The 23811-nt window shown below is 38.8% G+C and overlaps 1 protein-coding gene across 2 annotated transcripts in view; it reads left to right on the plus strand.

Moving 5' to 3' along the window:
- Positions 1 to 22865: 22865 nt before the first annotated feature.
- CHST15 (carbohydrate sulfotransferase 15) overlaps positions 22866 to 23811 on the plus strand; it is a 75377-nt gene continuing 74431 nt past the window's right edge. Inside the window, exon 1 of one of the 2 annotated variants that reach the window (XM_032225763.1) lies at positions 22866 to 23468. The gene's annotated coding sequence lies outside the window, so the exon portion shown is untranslated. Of the gene's footprint in view, positions 23469 to 23498; positions 23763 to 23811 lie in introns of those variants that run through there. The other variant, XM_032225762.1, reaches the window with a different exon arrangement.

Consider the following 23811-nt stretch of genomic DNA (forward strand, 5'->3'; position numbering starts at 1 on the left):
TCAGACTGAATCAGCTGAAATTCCATTTCAGGTTCTTGAAATGTACTGGTGGGTTCTAATATTTTGGGAAAATTGCAAATAAGATATATACAAGATATAAGCTCCCCCGCCACCACTAAATAGAATATTGCAACACTTCAAATAATGACTAAATATATATCTGTTATTTACATTGATTAGATACTGAGCTACTTGTAAAATTTATTTGCGGAAAGTGTCAAATAAAATAAACTTGATTCAGTCCTTTTGGGTATCCTGTCAATATCATAAATTGCATTAATTGACATATCCACAAATACAGTTCTTGGAACACGAAGATTGCAACAAAAGCATATTTTAATTTAGAATATATGACAGAAAATTTGTTCTCCAAAGGTACACTAGAGCATTATTTTTTAGTTTTTGTATTTCTGCCATCAGGAATATAAAAATAACTGATGCATTTTGAAATAGATCCGCTGAATGCTTTTCTACCAGTAATGGAGAAGTTTCCCTCAATGTATTGTTAAACCAGGGAGCCTGGCAGGTTTTGCAGTACGGGAGAACTGACTGAGTCATTACTGTTGATTTTTTGTTCTTTCTCACTTCTCTTTAAAGTAAGATTGGAGTTTTGACAAGATTACTAGACACACTGCCTGTAAACTACTTAAGAACATTCACAAATTCATCAGGTTTCATAAGGCCTTTATGGGTTGGCCATCCATTCTTGCAAGATTCAGTGTTGTTTGTTTGTGTGTGTGTGTGTGTGTGTGTGAAAGAGAGAGAGAGAGAGAGAGAGAGAGAGAGAGAGGTGGGTTCCTATCAGTTTGCACTTATTTGGTAGAACCGGTTCGTCAAATCTACCGAACCGGTTAGAAGAGGTTCCACCAGTGGACCCGGAAAGCAGGCCACACCTACAGAAGAGGTTCCAAAAAATTTTTTGAAACCCACCACTGGTCCTTGGATATGATTATTCTACACTATCATGCTCATATTTATAAAACTCAGTGCCTCTGTGAAAGGTAAAGATGACTACTGCGTTTGTGGTGCAATCAGAACATTGCGTGTGTTGAAGTTGTTTTAACGCAAACCAAAGATGCCTTTTCAAAAACAAGTTTACATCATATTCTTATGCATGCCAGTGCTGTGTGTGAGGTAATTTAAGGTGGTTCTGACAAGTGTTGTCGGCATCTTCATATCCGGTCACATGGGCAGCAAGCCACCCCTATCCGGTCACATGGGCGGCAAGGCACTCCTACAAAGGAGGCCACACCCACAGAGTAGGTTCGAACAATTTTTGAAACCCACCACTTGTGTGTGTGTATTTGTACTGGGAGATGAAAAGCCACACTTAATAACATTCCTTCTAAAGCTAAAGACATCTTCAAATTGAATTTCACTCCTTGTAATTACGGATAGAGTTTTGTATAATGGTTCAGGCATCAGCCTAAAAACTGGGAGACCTTGAGTTCTCCCAACTTTAGGTACAAGAAAACTAGCCGCATACTCTCAATCCAAGAAAAGAAGGAATGCAAACCACTTTTTGAAAAACCTTGCCAAGAAAACTGCAGGGATGGGTCCAGACAGTTTCTGACAATCATATACAATTGAATGTAATAATAATAATATACATGGATAGTTCCACATATTTTTCTTGATATGGGCATGGTTTACAATTTTTTTTTCTCTAGAGTTTATTTTGACTCCTCAAATATACTTATAGTTCTGGAAATTCTTGATGGTCTTCTATCCAAGTACTAACTGACTGAGCACACTTAATATCAAAACCGTGAGAAAAGCAGCTAGTGCTGTCATCTACTAAGTTAGCAATAGCAATAGCAGTTAGACTTATATACCGCTTCATAGGGCTTTCAGCCCTCTCTAAGCGGTTTACAGAGTCAGCATATTGCCCCCAACAACAATCCGGGTCCTCATTTTACCCACCTCGGAAGGATGGAAGGCTGAGTCAACCTTGAGCCGGTGAGATTTGAACAGCCGAACTGCAGAACTGCAGTCAGCTGAAGTAGCTTGCAGTGCTGCATTTAACCACTGCGCCACCTCGGCTCTACAAAACTATAAACATTATGCCTGGTTAGTAAATGAGACCTGGATTTATTTATTTTAGCAGAAAAGCAGAAGACAACTTTTTTTTAAAAGCAGAAAAGCACCAGAAAATACCACAGAAATTCCCTGATTCAAATTATTGAAACTATATATCTTTGGAACAGTCTTTTCACGCTTTGGAACAGGCTTCAGTTTAACAATTGCAAAAGAAATTATTTCTTGCAGAAGTAACGTCTCATCCAAGGTTAGGAAAATAGTTTTGTGTGTTTGAAAGCTCCTTTATCTACCTGAGACGCACAATGTGTCTGCTATGTGAATAGTAGCATTTCACATATTGTAGTACTTTGTGGAGATGTGGTTGCTATGGGCTCTGTTGCTTAGAAATCCAGTTGACTACGGTTCTTCAAATGCTAAATAGGGCTTCATCCATTTTTATTTAGCATGTTGTAGCTCTTCACAGCACTTGTGGTTAAGAGAAAGTTTATTGTTCAAGCATAAATAGATATATTTTTTTTAAAGAAATCCTTGTGGTATAGGAATTCGAACTTGGAAAATGAATCAAATCAGTTTGGAAGTCAGATTCAGTGTAACACTAAATTACAACAACAAGAATAACAACAGGGATAGTCATAACTGATCTCTAATAAAAAAAAACCTGTAATTTCTTTGTAGAGGAAAGCTTATAGTAGATAGGAATATTTTTGAGTCAAATAATGAACTATGAATTATTGTCACGTCTTGTATTCAGAATACATTCCTGGAGTCACAACTTTTCATCGTAAGGATATTTCTTAGCTAGTCAAACGTGAAACAAATTCTAGAAATCTGAAATCTAGATACCTTTTTGAGCATGGAGGAGGCATATTAAGTATCCTATGTGTAAAGCAGGATCCCAGCCTCCTCTATGTGTGTGTGGGGGGCGTGTGAGTCCAGCAGGCACTACTATCAGTTTGCTCGGGGGTTCGGGTGTGTGGCAGGCCTGGGTTGCTGCCAGTTCCAGGCCACCAAACCATACATGTTTGGCTTAACCAGTCTGAACCAGTAGGAACCCACCACTGCTATGTCCTTTCCAAGACAAGATAGCCACACACAAAAAACAGGGAAGAAAAAAATGTCATCCATTCCTAATATAATTGAGTTTTTAGTTCCATACTGTACATATATCCTTTTTTCTGTTTGCAGGATTTGATATGATATGACCATTTGGCAAATTCAGACTAGCAGAAAACGGTATTATGCTTTGAGTATAATTTGGAAGCCCGTTCTGTAGTTCCCTAGCAACTACGGCTTGATTTTTAACTCCCAAGGATAACCAAAATGCAGTATACTTTCCTGAAAGATAGCAGGACAAGCTGGTAGCTTAATATCTACAATAAATACCTGCCTCTCTCTTTGGCAGTGTATGTCTGCATTCAACTCCTCTTTAAGAATGGCTATTTCTCATGCAAGTTTGAGAGTTTATAGAAATTGGACTAATTCTGGTAAACTACCTGACTCAGCATGAAAGGAACAATGTGTGGTGCCCTTCAATTTGTCTTTGTTCTTTTTGTCACTAAAGTGACATTAGCACAAGGTGCAATATTCTCCTGAAACAGACCAGTGCTCCATCTATTTTTCAAAGGGAGTAGAAAATTGTCACAAGTCTTGATACAGGAATCTTTCTTACCCATTCCTTCTCTAGATGCTAGAGAATGAAATTATGTCTTCTATATGCATATGGATCTGTTGTGGCCCGTCAGGAGCCGTTGGAGCTGCCACCAGACTCTGACAGCGAGGGGCCCTATGAGTCGGCCCTGGAGGAGGTGGAGGACCCTGGACAGGGTTCCGACTCCGAGCAGGGTGCAGAGAGACTGGTTGGCCACCAGATGGCGCCTGATCCTTGGATCAGTGGAGAGGAGACAAGAGTGAGTGATCCAGAATCCAACTGTGAGTTGTTCCGGGATGCACGCCATCGAAGGGCTACTCGGCGTCAAGAATAACTACGTAATTACAGGAGGTAATTATGCTCAGCTGATGGTCATTAAGCTCTTCTCCCAGACTATAAAAGAGACTGCTTGTGCCACGCCCTTCTTGCAGAAGTCAACGTTTGGGACTAAAGAGAAACGAACTTAGCAAGCTGGATTGCTGCCAGAGTTTGTTTGCATTGCTGCCAAGGTTTGTCGGACTTGCTGCCAAAGTCCTTATCTATTTGCTTATTTGGCTTTCAGCCACCGAGATTCTGGTCTTGTTAATTAAAGGACATTCCATTTTACGCTTGTCTCGGCTTTCGTTACTGGATGGAGGAGGGGGTCAGAACATGGATCTATATCAATAATCTTTCAATAAGCCTATCCAATGTGAAGCAGGGGGTTTGGTATTCTGCAGGAGAATATCTCCCAGTCTTGGATGGGTAACAGGGGATCCACAGACACATTTCCTAAAACTTCTATTTGTTTATTTTATGTCTCCCCTTACCTTTCTATTCCACTGAGTACCGAAGGCAATTAACAAAAAGTAAAGAAGTAAAATATTAAAAAGAATACAAAAAGTTTAAACATATGTTGAAATTATTACTAACATTGATTTCCGAATCAATAGGTTTTATCCCCTTCATCCCCTATCCCCCAGAGAAGAACTGCAGATGTTTGATGGCAAAATTATGAGGAATAACTCTAGCTTTTCCAGGAAAATAATATGGAAATAAGTGGTTGAGATAACTGAGCCTCTTGCAACTCTAAATCATGAAACAATGGATCCTTTTTCAAAAGGAACATCTGATCTTAGAAAAAAAAATCTATCCTTGCTTGAATAAATGCATGACTGCTTTGTGTTCCTGATTTGCAATAAGCAAATTCATGACTGAGTTCAGAGCTTGAGAGAGATTCACATTCTGAATGACTGGACATTCCTCTTATCAGTCATGAGTTCATAAGAACTTTTGAGTAAAAGACTGAATGACCTTTCCCTTGTTATCCTGGGAAAGAAAATGGATTTTAAGGGAAAGGAACCCAGTTACTGACATTACTCTAAACATTATCTACACCTTTCAATAAGAATATTGCTTTCCTTTGAGGACCAACGACTGAGGATTGTCTAAGATTTAAACTCAGACCTTTGGTTTCACGTGTAACATTAAATGATTTGATAGATGATAACCAGCACTTTGAACTGGACTTGAAAGCACTGTCAACTGTGTAGATCTTGCAATATATATATATATATTATTGTGCTGAACTAGTGAACTAGTCAAGACTTACTGGCAGGCTATAAGAGCCGAGGTGGCGCAGTGGTTAGGGTGCAGTACTGCAGGCCACTTCAGTTGACTGTTATCTGCAGTTCAGCGGTTCTAATCTCACCGGCTCAAGGTTGACTCAGCCTTCCATCCTTCTGAGGTGGGTAAAATGAGGACCCAGACTGTGGGGGCGATATGCCGATTCTGTAAACCGCTTAGAGAGGGCTGAAAGCCCTATGAAGCAGTATATAAGTCTAACTGCTACTGCTATTGCTATGCATTTTACACCAGCTCAACTTCGGAGTTATCTTCAAATAGTATATTTTCATTCAGTCCCTAGACTTCAAGACCTTTATAAGGCAAAAACTGAATTAATTTACTTACACTACATTATTTGATTAATATAATCTTTGTCTTCCCTCATAGTGGTTCTAGTACTTGTTTGATTTTATTTACTATTATGTGTCTAAGTTGTTTCTGTTATATTTGTACATGCTATATCTAACTCTATGCTAAATAACTGTAAATTAATTTACACTACTACAGTCCAATACTACTAGTACAGTATTTCCATTTATTTGACATTGTTCTCTGACAGCTGACCTTTCCCTGCTACTTTGCTACTGATATTTATACGTCTTAAAAATTTTCCATTCTTTATCCCATTTTCAGAAATTATCCTACAAAGGTACATAAATTAATCTACTGATCTAGTTTTTTTGTAATTTATTTATAATTTATTATGGTTTGTTTTCTCTGTCAAATACTGCTTCTTCAATAATTGATATATTGATTTCTGATTTCTTATTGCATCATACACTTTTTGTAAGGCCCAATGAAAATCATTCAAATTTCAAACAAACAATATGATATTGCCTATATACCAGAGGTGGGTTCCTACCAGTTCGCACTTATTCGGTAGAACCGGTTCGTCAAATCTACCGAACCGGTTAGAAGAAGTTCCACCAGTGGATCCGGAAAGCCGGCCACACCTACAGAAGAGGTTCCAAAATTTTTTGAAACCCACCACTGGTCCTTGGATATGATTATTCTACACTATCATGCTCCTATTTATAAAACTCAGTGCCTTTGTGAAAGGTAAGGATGACTACTGCGTTTGTGGTGCAATCAGAACATTGCGTGTGTTGAAGTTGTCTTAACGCAAACCAAAGATGCCTTTTAAAAAACAAGTTTACATCATATTCTTATGCATGCCAGTGCTGTGTGAGAGGTAATTTAAGGTGGTTCTGACAAGTGTCATCGGCATCTTCATATCCGGTCACATGGGCGGCAAACCACTCCCATCCGGTCACATGGGCAGCAAGCCACTCCCACAAAGGAGGCCACACCCACAGAGTAGGTTCGAACAATTTTTGAAACCCACCACTGCTATATACAAAAGTACATATACATTTGTGTTCACACCTCTAATATCACTATAGTATTATTACTTATTTACCCCTAAGTACCAAGGAGAGATCAGCTGTTTTTGCCTTACTCCCTGTTCAATTCTGAACGACTCATTGGGCATTCCATTTATTCTCAAGCATACTTTATTTCAAGGATACCACATTCTCTCTGTAGATGTTGTATAATTTGAATTTTGTTCCTCATTTTTCGCAATTACACTTCTCTTATATGCATTTTTCTCACACAGGCACTTTCAGTTCCCAATTTCATCATGCATCTTTTTTTCTTACTTCCCATTAGTGTGACTTCTGAAGCACTTTGAAACATACTTCCTTTCACTCTCTTCCATACTAACTTTTTCTTACCTGCCCTCTTAAGTCTATTATCTGTTCATTTTGTTGGAAGATCAAAGATCTTCTAATAGTATCACACAGAATTGTACCTTTTCTTCCTGTAGTCGTTCTACTTTTAGTCTAATTTCTTTCTCTTCTTACTTTTTTCGTTTTTCACAAAGATAGACTCGATACGTACCAAAGCCCTACATTCAGAATCAGCTTTCTTATTAGCTTTCTACCTTCACTAATTATTTCCAGTTTTTCATAATAAACTACTAAACCAATTACACTTTTGGGTTTATATTAATTTCTTTTCCATTTTTACATATGAACATATTTGTGCTTAAACCACAAATGCAAAGGAAACAGACTTTCGTCTAAATAGATATTCACCAAACAGCAACAATTCTCCAGAAAAAAAACCTGCACTTTCCGTCTTGTTGCCATCAATTTATTCATCCACTGTGAAAGATATATTCTTCTGTCAATTAAATTCATTCAAAATGTTGCACAATTAGCCCCCAAACTCGTATCTGTTTCTTCTATACTCTCACTGGAGCTAATATGCAATTATCACCAACTTATGGATTTCTACTTTGATATGCAGTTACAACAATCTTAAAAACATTATTTCAGAATTTATGACATGTATTTTAGCTTTTTCCTAATGAAACCTATTCAAAATTAATCTTTCATTTTCATTTTCCTGTATGTGTCCATTACTATAGTATCAGATTACCCTTATCCAGATCCATTACAACCTTTGTCCTTTTTTTTGTTTCAGCTTTTCAACATATCTATTTTTATTTCGTTTCATTTGTACATTTCATTCTCCTTATCCTTTATTCCTCTCACATTCAAGGTTACAATCTTCCATCTTCTATGGTCATCACCAGTTGAGGAAATAGCTATTGACCTATATTGCTTCCTGTGGATTTTGGTTGACTTCACATGACATTTTTAAAATAGAGAATGTACAAAGAAAGCTATCCTATTTTGTCATAATCTGCCATATAGCAATAGCAATAGCAGTTAGACTTATATACCGCTTCATAGAGCTTTCAGCCCTTTCTAAGCGGTTTACAGAGTCAGCATATCGCCCCCACAGTCTGGGTCCTCATTTCACCCACCTCGGAAGGATGGAAGGCTGAGTCAACCTTGAGCCGGTGAGATTAGAACCGCTGAACTGCAGATAACAGTCAGCTGAAGTGGCCTGCAGTACTGCACCCTAACCACTGCGCCACCTTGCAACCATAAGCTCCTTTTATGCAAATGTGTCAATGAGAAGCTATATGTTCTTTCTTGACACATACTGAATTTGTGCCTAGGAAATTCAATATTCTTGGAAAAATGCATTTCTCTTGACTTATTATTATGATTTGTGGCATGATAATATTCAAAATTCTAGAACAACTGAAAAAAAATTTCCTCTTTCTTTTTATTTTCCACTCTGGAATGAACTTGTGTGAGATAAATTCTTCACAGTGTGGGTGGAAGTAGAGAAAGAAAGATATCTTTCTGGTTTAAAATCCATGATCATAATAGTAATTTTGTTTTTCAGGACATTAAGGGTTCATAGCTAAGGAATCATTGGTTTCAATAAAATATTTGACTTGAGTCAAAAGCTTTTCAGCTTAGGTGATAATGATTTCCTGTTGTAAGATATAATCCAAAGGAGAAAACAAATATCAGTGTGGTGATGCCATTATTTTCAGCATATTAATAAAAAGATAACAACACTCCTGTCTAACAGAGAAGCGGGCATTTGTGGTTTTAATTCATTTTCACACAATTAGCCAGACATTCCTAAAACTTTTAAGGCAATTTTGCAGTATTCGGTGAAAGAAGTGAATTTTATGACATTTTCCAATCATTCTGTTAATATTCTTCAATGATACATTTTGTTGCAATAAACCGAGATCAGATTCAGCATGACTTGTAAGGCTGAAACTGTGACTTAAAAATCAGATTCATATTCAGTACACGAAACTTTCAAATTGTATTCAGGGAACTGTTGGAAACCTATAATCAAAGCTGATTTGGTGACCCTGCTGTTCTATGTGAGAGGAGGTCAAGGCTGAGTATGGAGGAGTTTGCTTTGCGTTTAATAAAACTTCAAGTGCGATCTGACAATGTAGCTGGGATGATATTAAAGTGAGATCCAAAATATTATCTTTGAAGTTGAGCTAAGTATAGCAATAGCAATAGCAGTTAGACTTATATACCGCTTCATAGGGCTTTCAGCCCTCTGTAAGCAGTTTACAGAGTCAGCATATTGCCCCCAACAACAATCCGGGTCCTCATTTCACCCACCTCGGAAGGATGGAAGGCTGAGTCAACCCTGAGCTGGTGAGATTTGAACAGCCGAACTGCAGAACTGCAGTCAGCTGAAGTAGCCTGCAGTGCTGCATTTAACCACTGCGCCACCTCGGCTCTAAGTGTGTGGATATTTTGAACCATGTACTGTATGGTCTTCAGATAGAAGTATAAATCTTTATAAGAGTCACTATGAATTTTGGATGTCCTTTTAATCATCTTTCAGAATTGGTCAGGGAGATCTGGACAAAGATCTGGTGAAAGAAATAGTTATGTTCTTTGCCGCAAATGCTCCATAAATGAGGGATGGTGTATTTGATCTGTCTTTTATAAAGTAAAAATAATAAACTTTCTGATGGCATCTGAGAAATATTTCTCTGGAAACTTTTTGTTTCTCTTAAAAAATGAATATAATTAAGTAATATGATCTTCAGAAAATTTGCAGTTTATTTGTTATGTTATACCATTATCGGGGACTGAAAAGGATGCTACTTCTCTTGATATCTAAGAGATTTCTTACATTCTTTTCATCATGAAAATTGGATAGACATGTTACAACTCATCACATCCTTACAGTTTTCCCTCATTATTACTATGAAGCGAAGAAGAAAAGGGGATGCCAGCCCAAGATTATATGTTTTTTTTAGATTGTTTTAACCCACTTTACAGCTAATCCTTGATGTGTGACCATAATTGAGCCCAAAATTTCTGTTATTAAGCAAATCAGTCGTTAAATGAGTCCTGCTCCATTTTATGATGTTTTTGCTATGGTTGTTAAGCAAATCTCTGCAGTTTTTAGGTAAATCATGTAATCATTAAGCGATCTGGCTTCACCGATGGACTTCACCGAGGTGGCGCAGTGGTTAAATGCAGCACTGCAGGCTACTTCAGCTGACTGCAGTTCTGCAGTTCGGCTGTTCAAATCTCACCGGCTCAGGGTTGACTCAGCCTTCCATCTTTCCGAGGTGGGTAAAATGAGGACCCGGATTGTTGTTGGGGGCAATATGCTGACTCTGTAAACCGCTTAGAGAGGGCTGAAAGCCCTATGAAGTGGTATATAAGTCTAACTGCTATTGTTATTGCTATTTATTCATCAGAGGTTCCCTAGGAAGGTTGCAAATGACAATCCCAGAATCCTGGGATGTTGCAGCCATCATAAATACCTGCTGGTTGCCAAACACCCAAAGTTTGATCATGTAATTGTGAGGATTCTACAATGGTCATAAGTGTGAAAACTGGTCAAAGATATTTTTTTTTCAGTGCCATTGTAAATTTGAATGGTTATTAAATGAATTGTTATAAGTCAATATTATTTTTGGGGAATAACTCAAGGAGGTAAACATACCTAAGGCTCCTTTCTTCTACTATTTTCTCACAACAACCGTGGGAGATAAGTTGAACTGATTGGCCAAAGTCACCCAGCCAGTTTCCCTGCCTAAAGCAGAACTAGAATTCCCAGTCTCCTGGTTTCTAGCCTGATGCCTTATCCAGTAGAACAAACTAATTGCCTATTCCCACATATGGCAGCTGAGAATTGAATTGAACTTAGGTAGTAGGTCTGCACAGCTGCATCCAGTTGTGTTTTTGTGCTGAAAGAATGATAATCTGTCAATATTTCCAAATGCAGAACATATTTCCATCTTCCATAAGGGCAGAGGTGGGTTCCTACCAGTTCGCACCTATTCGGTAGAACCGGTTCGTCAAATCTACCAAACCGGTTAGAAGAGGTTCCACCAGTGGACCCGGAAAGCAGCCCACACCTACAGAAGAGGTTCCAAAAATTTTTGAAACCCACCACTGGTCCTTGGATATGATTATTCTACGCTACCATGCTCCTATTTATAAAACTCAGTGCCTCTGTGAAAGGTAAGGATGACTACTGCGTTTGTGGTGCAATCAGAACACTGCGTGTGTTGAAGTTGTTTTAACGCAAACCAAAAATGCCTTTTAAAAAACAAGTTTACATCATATTCTTATGCATGCCAGTGCTGTGTGGGAGGTAATTTAAGGTGGTTCTGACAAGTGTCGTCGGCATCTTCATATCTGGTCATATGGGCGGCAAGCCACTCCCATTCGGTCACATGGGTGGCAAGCCACTCCCACAAAAGAGGCCACACCCACAGAGTAGGTTCGAACAATTTTTGAAACCCACCACTGCATAAGGGGTATGATGACATCAAAACTTTGCTTGGTCATTATAAAAAAGTAGCTGAACCAACTTTTGGTAAACCAATTTAGGGGATTTCCAATATATGTGTTTCTGACTGCTAAGGAACTGTGTCTTTTTCATGTTGAAAGAAAAAAAAAATGGGTTTATTAAGGATGGGAATGAGTGACATTTTGAAAATATAAATTTCTAGGAAGGAAAGTATTAAATAATATTTCTTATTCTCGTTATTTTGCTGCTTAACTAACAGCTGCTATGAAATAGTCCTTTGTAAGAAGAATTGGAATACGATAAGAATCTAAATGTACCGATTAGAAGAAAGTGATCATGTGAGGAACAGTGGTAAACTTTTGCCATTATTGTTGCCTGAGGAAAAGAGTAGGTGTGAGTCAACATCACAAATATGTTTTACAATAATGCACCAAAATAAAATAGCCTTAACCAATCTGTCATCTTTAAAAGATGTAGTCCTGCAACTCCCACTTCCCAGCTGCACTCATCACATCTGAAAGTTTTGAGTTTGGTGTGATAAAGCACTGAAGGGCAGTGACACAAAGACAAAGGAATTACTAATGCAAGGAACTGTTTTGCTAAATTTCATTCCCAGCAGGGCTTCTAAAAGCCAGCAACTTAACAAAGGCATAGAAATAAGCTTCATACGGTTAAATCCAGCACATGTCTTCCTGCTTTAAAGATGAAGGAAACACCTGCTTAGGAAATCATTCAAAAAAAAAACCCATCACAAATAATATGTGAAAGCTATGGACTATGTTGTTAGGCATGGAGTATTTACAAGGGATCATTCTGTCAACATGTACTGAAAAACTGGAAGCTTATTTTTTTTGTCTGTGTGGCTATTTTTAAAAACCACATTCTTGGAGTCAACAAAGTTCCTTTGTGGTCTGTCTACAAAGAAGATAACTCCCAACTTTTATTCAGATTGTTCTTCCCTGACCGCCAACTGTTTTCTAAAACTGGATTTGTTTCAGAAATCACCTTGAGGCGAGGAGGAATTAATTATACAAAGTAGTTTTTTTTAAAAAAAATTCTCTTAGTTCATCCAGAGATTCAGAGTAGCAGCTAAAAATGTCCAATCTATCCCCTTTCTTTCTTCCTGGAGAAAAATGGTTTCCGATATGCACATTGCTGGCCAGAATCCACAAATGGCCCACAAGAATTTTGTTGAAAAAAGTACAGCAGCATCCAATGGAGGAGAATGGCTACTTTTTACTGGTAAATAACTAGGCGTGTGCCCTGTATTCTGTTTTTCCCATGCTACATTTTTCTCAATCATTCCCTTCAAAAGCACTGAGTCATCTTTGTCTTTCCAACTTATTCCTGAGTCTCTGTACACATATAACGCATAACATTTCTGGGCTATAAGCAAACAATGATGTGTGATGAATGCTTAGGGCTAAGCAAGTTTTCAAGTGATTTAAAACTTAGAGAGCTTGTGGTACACAAGCATAATCATAAAAAGCCTTTGGTCTGAATTTCCTGTTGGGAAAATGTCTGCCAGTTTTTCTTTACTATCCAAATGGATGCAACAGCGTCTCTGCAAATAAATACGCTGGCAGCTGACACTTTACCTATTTTAGTTATATTAAAAGAATGTAAAGAAAGTACTGCAGATACCAAGGGACATGCTGATATATTGCCTTGCCTTTCTTTAGGATCTTGTATGCTCCAATGAAGCCATCTTGATGGGACTGATTTTCTGAAAGACTTTGGCAAATGAGCATCCTTGGTTTTCCTTTCAGATGTTGGAGGTAACTTTTAAGCTAATTTATTTTGGAAATGTGGGAAGTTATCATCCAGCCCTCTCCCAGAAAAATGAAATATCCTAGGAAATATTGAAAAGGCAGAATATTTCTCTGGATGTGAAAAGAAACATGTTTTAAAACAGTGTTTTTCAACCACTGTGCCGCGGCACACTAGTGTGCCGTGACATAGTGTAAGGTGTGCCGTGGGAAAAACTCTTTATATATAGTCAATATAGGCACAGAGTTAAATTTTTTTAACATTTTCTAATGGTGGTGTGCCTCGTGATTTTTTTCATGAAAAAAGTGTGCCTTTGACCAAAAAAGGTTGAAAAACACTGTTTTAAAAGACAGAATAGTTGCCTGTAGCTTCCTGCCCATCCCCACTGTTAATGGGTCATCAAGACGGCCAGGCTAGTCCACTTTACATAATAAAGACTTCACCAGCAGCTACAGGAAGGCATGACAATATTGGAACTTTACTCAACTGACCACATGGCATCTGAGAACTCATCCATACCTGGATTCAAAACACAGCCTAGAGAGTAGCCCCTGCATGGCCCCATGGGAGTCTGACAACCAATCAGAATACATTTCTTACACAGGAACAGGAAACAGAGAGGCGGGACTGAACAGGTTATAAAAAGCCTAGCAAGCCCCTTCCTCAGCCCTTCTCTTCTTCTCCACCAACATTGAAGCATGTGATCACCTTTTCTGTTCAGGGCTCAAGCCATGTGGCCCTGTCCAACAATAAATCATCTTTCCAAGCAGCCTCCATGTCTCCAGTGTCTTTTTCCCCACTTGGAGCCGAACCCAGAAGGACATTTCTTTCATCAGAAGGCTGCAGTACTTATCAGGTTTGATAATCTGAGTTTATCAATGGTAAATATGGTAAACAGAGAAATGGAATCAGGTTAAAGATAGGCCAAAGGGATGGTAAATATCAAACCAACGTAGTTTAAGCCAGTTTAAGTAGAGGTGGGTAACACTTCAATTCAACGATGAAAATAAATGGCAGAGATTGAGAGAAAAAAATACCATAGTAGAACTACTTCTGAATAATCTCTTATGATAACCTATTTACTAAAACAACTGGGACTTTCTAAGGAAGGCTCTGGGGCTCATACTGAATGGAATTTTGTGCATAATTCCTAAATCAGATGGCTTCCAGATGTTTTAAGCCTGTAATTTTCAGCAATCCTGTCCAATGACCACTTCAGGACATGGGGTTTTAGTATATCTGGGAGGCAGAACCTTAGGAAAATGCAAGGCAGTCTTCACAACCTGCAACTGAATTGTTTTATATTGTTGAGAATAATACAACAATGAAGGGTTTGAAGGATACCTTTCTTTCAACAAACCACTTCCAGGACCAATAAATAGGGGACAAGTTGCAGACTCTTCCAGGGCCTGGAAGGCATGATTTGTTGCTATCATGGCATCATCTGAAAACTATGTGCTTCCCCCCCCCCCCAAAAAAAAAGCATCTAAGAAAAATAAACCAGATGGGGCTTTTCCCTTCTTTTCTGGCATAGAGCCAGATTTCTGGAAGCAAACATGCCTGCTGTTAGGAAGCATTACATTTCATACTCAGGAAACCCTTTATAATCATAACTTCTGGTTCTTGAGCTAACAGTTCACCCAGGGGCAGTGGAATCATTACCTCATGCCCTGCGGCTCTAATTTTCTACTGATGCCCATTTTGTGGCTGTCCATTGGCTAATAGGTATTACAACTTGTTAATATTATCCCCATATTTTAGTGGGGAGAGAGGACTGAACTATTTCCTTACAACAAATTACTGCTTTAAATATTTGGGACAGTACTGGAACTTTATGATTTTATCACAGCCTTACAACAGAATAGATGTATAGAGTTCTACTGTTTAAGTTTCCATATAAACAGATAATTGTATGTATATAAACAAAAATAAAGAGATTCCTAGACAACCATATAGGTATTTTAAAGTTAACAAAGTTGTTTGGAAAGGAATGTGATTATTCTTACCTCCTGTACTGCTTTGTAATCTAATTTCACAATTCCAATTTAGTAGTTTTGGAAAGGAAAGGAAAGGAAAGGAAAGGAAAGGAAAGGAAAAGGAAGATCTTAGGAAATATTTTTTCAGGCACATCTGTTGCATTGTGATAAAAGCCTTGTGCATGCCAGGGCATCCATAGCTATCCTAGATGTTGTCCATGACTTTGTCCCAGAATATGTTTTAACACACACACACCCCAATGTATATAGATCACCAACGTTTTAAACTTAGCCAATTTAAAAGTAGTGATAGCAAGAAATCCTGCTATCCTCCAGATGATTGAAGCAATTTCCATTTTCCCTAACCATAATGTGTTTGGATTCCTGAGGCTGAAGGAAGTTGGACTCAATCATATCTAGCTTGTTGTTAGTTTGGGAAGACTTAGTTAAAAATTTTCGACTTGGAAAATTGTATACATGTATCCACTCAGACGTTTTTAAAAATTTATATGCCGCTCATGTCACCTAGAGGTGACTCTAGCTTACAAACATTAAAGACGTAATGGTTACTGGCTGATTTTAAGCAAGCCATTCTCTTCTTTATACAAATCTATTTACATAATTGAAATAAAGATAACATCAATGAGGAAGAGTTGTATTAAATTACACTTGTATTTTGTAGTCAATTATAATTTATACAGTTATACAACCAATTTTGTTGTATTTAAGTACAATGACAATAAAGATTATGCTTAATTCTTAATCATAATGTGGTATTTTAAGGAACCTTGAGGAGATAATTTTTCCTAAACTAGATTAAAATACCAATTGTGGTTTTTCTGGATTACAGCCATCGCCTGAATAATGTTGTGTATCTCCTATATAATAGAATATTTACAACTTACTTGCCATTGCTTTAAAACTAAGGTTTTTAATAGACTGATTTTGTCTGAGGATGAATCAGCTAAGTCTCCTATATCCACTTGTACATCAAAATATGGCTCTTAATGGACAATTATAACACTGAAAACATTGAATTTCCATGAGCATGTCCCTCAAATCTCTGTAGTATTTATGCAGTATGTCATTCCGAAGTTTTGAAATCTTGGATCAATTCCCATTACTCTATAACTTGAAAATCGCTGATTAAATAGGTAGAACTAATGACATATGCCTCTGAAGTAATGCTCTTGTCTGTGGAGATGTGGTGAGATCATACCAGCAATTCCTTTTTTCTCTAGAAACTTTATTGCCAAAAGACTATATTCTCATTCTCTCTCTCTCTCTCTCTCTCTCTCTCTCTCCCTCCCTCCCTCCCTCTCTCTCTTATCTATCTATCTATCTATCTATCAATCATCTATCTATCTATCTATCTATCTATCTATCTATCTATCTATCTATCTATCTATCATCTATCATCTATCTATCTATCTATCTATCTATCTATCTATCTATCTATCTATCTATCTATCATCTATCACAGAGAATTTATGGACCAATAATACAAATAATTGATAATAGAAAGATTGTGATTTTCAATAAACAATTAAGATGAGTTAAGTCAATAAATAAGGGATGCAGTGGCTCAGTGGTTAAGACGCTGAACTTGTTGATCAGAAAGGTCGGCAGTTCGGCGGATCGAATCCCTAGCGCCGCATAACAGAGTGAGCTCCCGTTACTTGCCCCAGCTTCTGCCAAACTAACAGTTCCAAAGCATGTGAAAATGCAAGTAGAAAAATAGGAACCACCTTTGGTGGGAAGGTAACAGTGCTCTGTGTGCCTTTGGCATTTAGTCATGACCACAACATGACCACGGAGACGTCTTCAGACAGCGCTGGCTCTATAGCTTTGAATGGAGATTTACACCACCCCTAGAGTCAGAAACCACTAGTACATATGTGCGAGGGGAACCTTTATCTTTACCTAAATCATACAATTTGGCTCAGGAGGGATTACAAAAAAGTAATTCCTTTGACAAGAAATAACACTATACTTAAAAGTTCTTTAAAATTGGCAATTTTGATTGTTTCATCCACTATTTAGAACAAACTTCTTTGGATTGAGTACTTAGACTCAATTTAGACTCAGGATTTAATTCAGAATTCCCAAGCCTGCAAATGTAATTTCTAAGGGCTACTATGCAAGCAAAAAAAATTATGGTTGAAAATTTTAAAAACTTTTAACTTTTTCCCCCCAATTTTTTATTTTATCAATTTCATATATACATTCACAATTATATGGTCTCATAACTGTTATTAATAATATGTATTTATAACAATTTTTCCCTACAGTTGACAATATACTTGAAAATAACTTTCTTACCATCCCATAGATCCATCTTATCTTACAACGGTCCTACTTCTTCTTCCCTCCCTCCCTCTTTCCTTCCCTCGTTTCTTCTCTCCTACTCTCCTTCCTTCCCTCCTTCCCTCCCTCCTTCCCCTTCCCTCCCTCCTTTCTTCTCTCCTTCCCTCCTTCCCTCCTTCCTTCCCTCCTTCCTTCCTTCCCTCCTTTCTTCTCTCCTTCTCTCCTTCCTTTCCCCCTTCCTTTCCTCCTTCCTTCCCCCCTTCCTTCTCTCCTACATTCCCTCCTATCTTCCCTCCTTTCTTCCCTCCTTCCTTCCCTCCTTCCTTCCCTCCTTTCTTCTCTCCTTCTCTCCTTCCTTCCCTCCTTCCTTCCCTCCTTGCTTCCCAAGCTTGCAAATGTAATTTCTAAGGGCTACTATGCGAGCAAAAAAAAATTATGGTTGAAAATTTTAAAAACTTTTAACTTGTTGCCATTGAACAAAGCACAATAACCTACCTTGAGATTTCTTTTTACAGTGCTCTTTGAATGCTGCAGGAGCAATTAACATCTTTCACCTTCATGACAAGAAAACCTGACTGCAGTGAAAAGTGGAGATACCTCATTCTATTCATTTCAATTAATATGGCATTAAAACCTATCCAAGAACCGCTACTTGAAGCAGCTAATTGGAATCACATTACATAATTTATGCTAATAAATTAATAATATCATAATGCTGAATTTGGAAGAATCTAGACCAATTGTTCCTTACCTAACACTCACTTATTTGGGGGTTTACCAATTTCAGAACTCTCAGCCAAAATTCTGGGATTTTTTTTTCCAGCATATTCGGCATTTATATGCTTTGGCATATAAAAGAGACATGAATCATTCATGGGATTCTTCACACAGGGACTAAGGTAATGTATTAGAGAAAAAAAATCTGAAAAATAGGCTAGTGGAAGTAATTTGGTAGATTGGAAAGCTGTTTCCTAGAAGCATCTCTGTTCAGTGAGATTTTACCTTATTTGGAAGAGACATTACTACTAAACCAATGCAGGAACAGGTGAGACAGAGAGAAAAAAAGAAAGGGAGGGAGGGAGAGGGAGATGGGGAGGGGTAGGGAGAAAGGGAGAGGGAGGGAGGGAGGGAGGGAGAGAGAGAGAGAGAGAGAGAGAGAGAGAGAGAGAGAGAGAGAGAGAGAGAGAGAGAGAGAGAGAGCTATCATTAATCTTTTTTTAACCATGGGAGAAGATAGAACTCAATTCCAAGAAAAAATCTTGACCTATACATAATTAGAGAAAGATAAAGCCTGTGGAAGTGTAGGGGTTTTTTTTTGGAAGTTTTTTTCTCCAATTTAGTGCCTTATAGAATGACAGCCTGGGTTACCATAATCACAACCACCACCAAGAAAAAATAAATTAAAGGATGAACTAGACCAGTGTTTTTCAACCACTGTGCCGCGGCACACTAGTGTGCCGTGACATAGTGTAAGGTGTGCCGTGGGAAAAACACCCGCCTATAGTCAATATAGGCACAGAGTTAAAATTTTTTAACATTTTCTAATGGTGGTGTGCCTCGTGATTTTTTTCATGAAAAAAGTGTGCCTTTGCACAAAAAAGGTTGAAAAACACTGAACTAGACACACAAGACAAATTGCTAATTTGAACAAACGTGATCTGATCTTAGATGTATGGTATGATTTTATTTTATTTGAAGCATCCCACCCATAGTTTGGGAACGGTCCTTGAAGCAAGATTACCTTAGCTTGGTTTCAGTCAGTGAATATCTTGCAGCCTTTCTTTTAATGAGCATTACTGAATGTTGTATTCATTCATTTAATGTGTACAAATTGGATTGTTGAAATTTGTAGTCAAACCTTGAAGAGAATGTTGTAGATTTCTGCTGTTTAAAAATAATAATAAAGTCTATTTTTGGTTTGTTTTTCACAATGTGTCCTATCAGTATTTCTGTTCATTTGTTCTGACTCCCAGCTTATTTCTAGGCACATTTCTATGTGCTACTTATTATTATGTACAAGGCTTGGAATATAGTTGTTTATTCCACATACAACATTCTGCTCTATATCCCATCATCTTTTATACTGCATTTTGGAAACACATTTGAGTAAGATTTTTTTGGGGTGACATAATCATTGTAGAGCAACCTCATGAAAATTCATTAGGTTCCTTTTTTGTTAGGATGGAAGCAATAAAAAGCCACCAAAAGCTACTGTGCTGTTAATGTACTTTAAAACCTTTCTATTTTAATAATTTAAGTGATGATTTTTTTTTGTTTAAATAATCTGGGATTGGACAATAGGATAGGTATTTTATTTTATAAAAAATTAATAAAGGAGAAGAATGTTGAAGCCAAGATTCTTAAATATGTGAAATTTGAAATGCATGCATAATAATTTGGATATTTTGGTCTCCATGTTAATGGAATCACAAATAATAAGCAAGCAAGAAAACAATGATAAAAACAGGAACATCTTTTTTCCTATTTGCCTGGAGAGATCCAATACGTAAACCTATTTTTAAAATGACATAAAAATATATACTAGATGAAATTAACCAATGCCAAGCAGTTACAAGGTTGTTTTACAGTCATGTTTCTCTGTGACTGATGTTATATTGCTGCTTCAAGATCAACAAGATCCTTTAAAAGTGCAGATAAAGAAGAACTTCTAAAGTGACCCAAAGATAATTGATAAAATTGGGCCTTTTAGACCAGGCCTTAACTGTATTCTAAATAAAAAGGATAAAATCACCACAGGTATACCTCTCTTTCTGACTCATTCCTATTCAGATCTACTTAGAAATATATTCAACCGTTTTAAATGAGTTTTACTTGCCAGTTCAGTGGATAAACATGCAATTACAGTTCCTGTTATTAAAGAAAATGAATGACATTCAACCAGAAATATAAGTTTCTTAGAGTTAAAATTAATAAATGAACAAATGCTATAAAGGAACTGTTGAAAATAGAGGCTGTGCGATACAACCGTCAATATATCTAGGACTGAGCACTGAGGTGAATTATAATGGTTTCAAGTGCCTAGTTTTGTAAATTCCAAGAAGAAAATGGGGAATTCTGAAGTAATTAGATTAGAAACCAATCTTTTACATCAGAATTAAGCAGTGTTTGGCCTTCCAGGTGTTGTGGGATGTAATCTCATCAGCCATAGTCTGCAGGGTTATATTAGATACAACTAAGGGGCCTTGAAAATCTAAAATGCTAAAATTGTCCACCTATTTTACACTGTTATTATGTTCGTGTAGGAAAAGCAATGTATAATATGTCAAATGAACATAAATAATATTTTAATAATTACTTGTATTTATTTTGACCAATAGAAATAATTTGATGACACTGATTATAGGCAAAATGTACAATTGTGAATGCATTTGTGAATGCATTCAACATGAAAATTTTCCAAACAGTTTGTTCAGCCCTGGAAGTATCAAGACGTTGTAATGCTTGGTTTATTGTATGCAGATTTTCTGAGCTAGGATAGGTAAGATATGCTATGCGGCTCATTCTTTCTCCTGACCTTCAAATATGCATTATGGCAACCTGAATAAGAAATGAATTTGTAAGAAAATTTTGGTAAGTAGAATGGACTTGATTGTATATATAAACCTCTTATCAATGCCTTCTTTTTTCTTCTGAATGGAAAGCTAGAGAGGGAAAGACTGGTGTTGAAAATGGCTAAGAAGGTAGTTGTACAGAAGACAGGTAATTATCAAGTGCCATTCTGCAGTATTACTGATGTGATGATCCATTTGTGTGTAACGCGGAAGTATTTACTTTGTACACGATTACTTAATAGTGAGCGCAAAGGCAATACTGTAAGGCATTCCTTTTCTTCGACAGACCATTGAAACAACTATTGCTGGAAGCTGCTGCTTAAATTTAAAAGTTTACTGTTCCAGAGATTTTGTTTCAGCTGCACATTTTTCAGAAGTTGCAAGAACAAGGAGGAACACCGGCGAATAATCACTACAATATGCCTTTGGGATAAGGTTTGCCATGAATTTAATTAAACTGCTATAATTTATAAGTCCTTCCAGGGCCAAGCTTCAACTGAAGTGCTAGATATTCGGTACACAGTACCTGATGCCAGTTCTGCCCAACTGATTGGAAGTTAGCAAAGTGCATGCTTATTTAACATAGTTAAATGTGATCACAGTGTTGCAGAAAATGACAGGCGTTAGACTTCTCAGGATTCAGGAAAAGTTTATTTGGCAGCCAGGTTCAGAAAGCTAGCCCATGGCTTAGCATTGCAAGTTCTGAACAACCTTCATTATCGAAGCACGCATTCTTATACATTCTCAAAAGCATTGCAACATGGAGATACTTAGCACATTTCTTAGTGGTTACCTTGAGGAGAAAGCCTTATAAGGAGATGGGGTCTTACTTCTCCTTTTGTTTATGGAGTACGTGTCATTAACGAACTTTAATTGAACCTTGGAATTTTGACATAGATTTTGACACCTTGTGGTTAGGCACTGGCTTCCTGCTCTTTTGCAAGCTGCAATTCTGCCTATGTGGCTTTAATATAGAGCCGAGGTGGCGCAGTGGTTAGGGTGCTGTACTGCAGGCCACTTCAGCTGACTGTTATCTGCAGTTCAGCGGTTCTAATCTCACCGGCTCAAGGTTGACTCAGCCTTCCATCCTTCCGAGGTGGGTAAAAATGAGGACCCGGATTGTTGGGGGCAATATGCTGACTCTGTAAGCCGCTTAGAGAGGGCTGAAAGCCCTATGATGCGGTATATAAGTCTAACTGCTATTGCTATGTCCCATGCTTGGACACTCCAAACAGCGCCTAGGAGAATGACCGTTGGCTTACCTGAATGGTCATTCTCTAGGCGCTGCTATTGCTAATATAGAAGTAAAGGGGCTCTAAGAGACTGTCCAGCCTGACCCAGTAGGTTTCACACTTAATGTCCAAATCCCACTTTACGTCTGATCTAATGTTGTTTCAATAAAGTATTGCGAGGGTATGCATGATTGGGTCATTTTAAATATTTATTTTAATATTTTAATTAATTAATAGCATATTAATTAATTTTCTCAAAAGGCCTTATGGAGTTTCTCAATCAATCCAGGCCGTGGTTGTCCCAAAGATGCTTTTTTTTCATGAGGCAACTCGACTTTCTGGTTTTTCTTTGAAGACTTCACTTCTCATCCCAAAAGTCCCTCGGCTCTTTCTCCAACCGCGCCCTCGTCCTAACGTCTCCAAAAGCCAACTTTAGAATGCCACAGCCGAACGGAAATTGGCAACGTGTTTTCTTTTTGTGAAAGACCCGTCCGAGCTTTTCACGCCCATCTTTGTCCAAAAGTTGAAGCAACGCAAGGGCAGCAAGAAAAACAGCAACCCCAAAGTGCCGGGAGACAACAAGGGCTTTTCTTGGCGGCGCAACGGCGAAGCTTCCACCCCTGGAAGCCGTCGTAACGCGTGCTCGGGAGACTCCAAAGAAAGTTGAACCAAAGTTCTTCGTTTTTTGGGTGGGGGTTTGAAGCCCGAGGCTTTGCGGCTGCTCATCATTTCATCCCCATCTTAGGGATCTTCTGCGCTGGGCTGCAACGCGCGCCGGGAACGCTCCCAGCCCGCAGCTCTGGCTCGGCTCTCGGGTGATGCTCGCCCCGTGCCACCCTGCGAGGGACGGTCGGGCGGCGGAAATCGCGCTTCCTCCTCCCGTTAAGCAGCGAAGCGAGGAAACGGATGCAGGCGCCGTGGCTCTGCCAGCCTGACTCTCAAGCCGGGCGGGCTTGTGCGAGGGAAGGCGGCAGGTCAGGGGGGAGCCACCACGCCCCCGCCTCCCTCCGCTCTCCCGCCGCCCGCCCCGCCTTCCTCCGCCCCGGTGTGTGGTGCAGCGCGCGGCTGGAGGCGCAAGCGAGAGCGCTTCGGAGACTCGAGCGAACCCCCTCCGGCTCTTCCCCTCAGCTGTTCTGAGGTGGGGAGAGTGAGAGAGTGGGGGGGGGGCGCGCAAGGTGAAGGGAGGGGCTCCGCCAGCCGAGCAGGCGGGAGCTCCGCGAGGGGTGGTGAGGAGAGTGGAGTGGAGAGGAGAGGAAGAGCTCCGTTTGAGGTGAGAGACCGCGAGGGGTGGTGAGGAGAGTGGAGTGGAGAGGAGAGGAAGAGCTCCGTTTGAGGTGAGAGATGCTGCTCCGCCCGAGGGAAGAAGTTGCCGGGAGGAGAGGAGAGGAGGCCGCGGCGGTGGGTTGCGCCCGACCTGCGTCGCCTTAGCAAGGTCAGCGTTGCGGAGGGGAGGGAAGGGAGGGCTCGAACCCGGGCTCCCC

Source organism: Thamnophis elegans, chromosome 10 (assembly GCF_009769535.1).
Source record: "Thamnophis elegans isolate rThaEle1 chromosome 10, rThaEle1.pri, whole genome shotgun sequence".
NCBI classification, from domain to species: domain Eukaryota; kingdom Metazoa; phylum Chordata; class Lepidosauria; order Squamata; family Colubridae; genus Thamnophis; species Thamnophis elegans.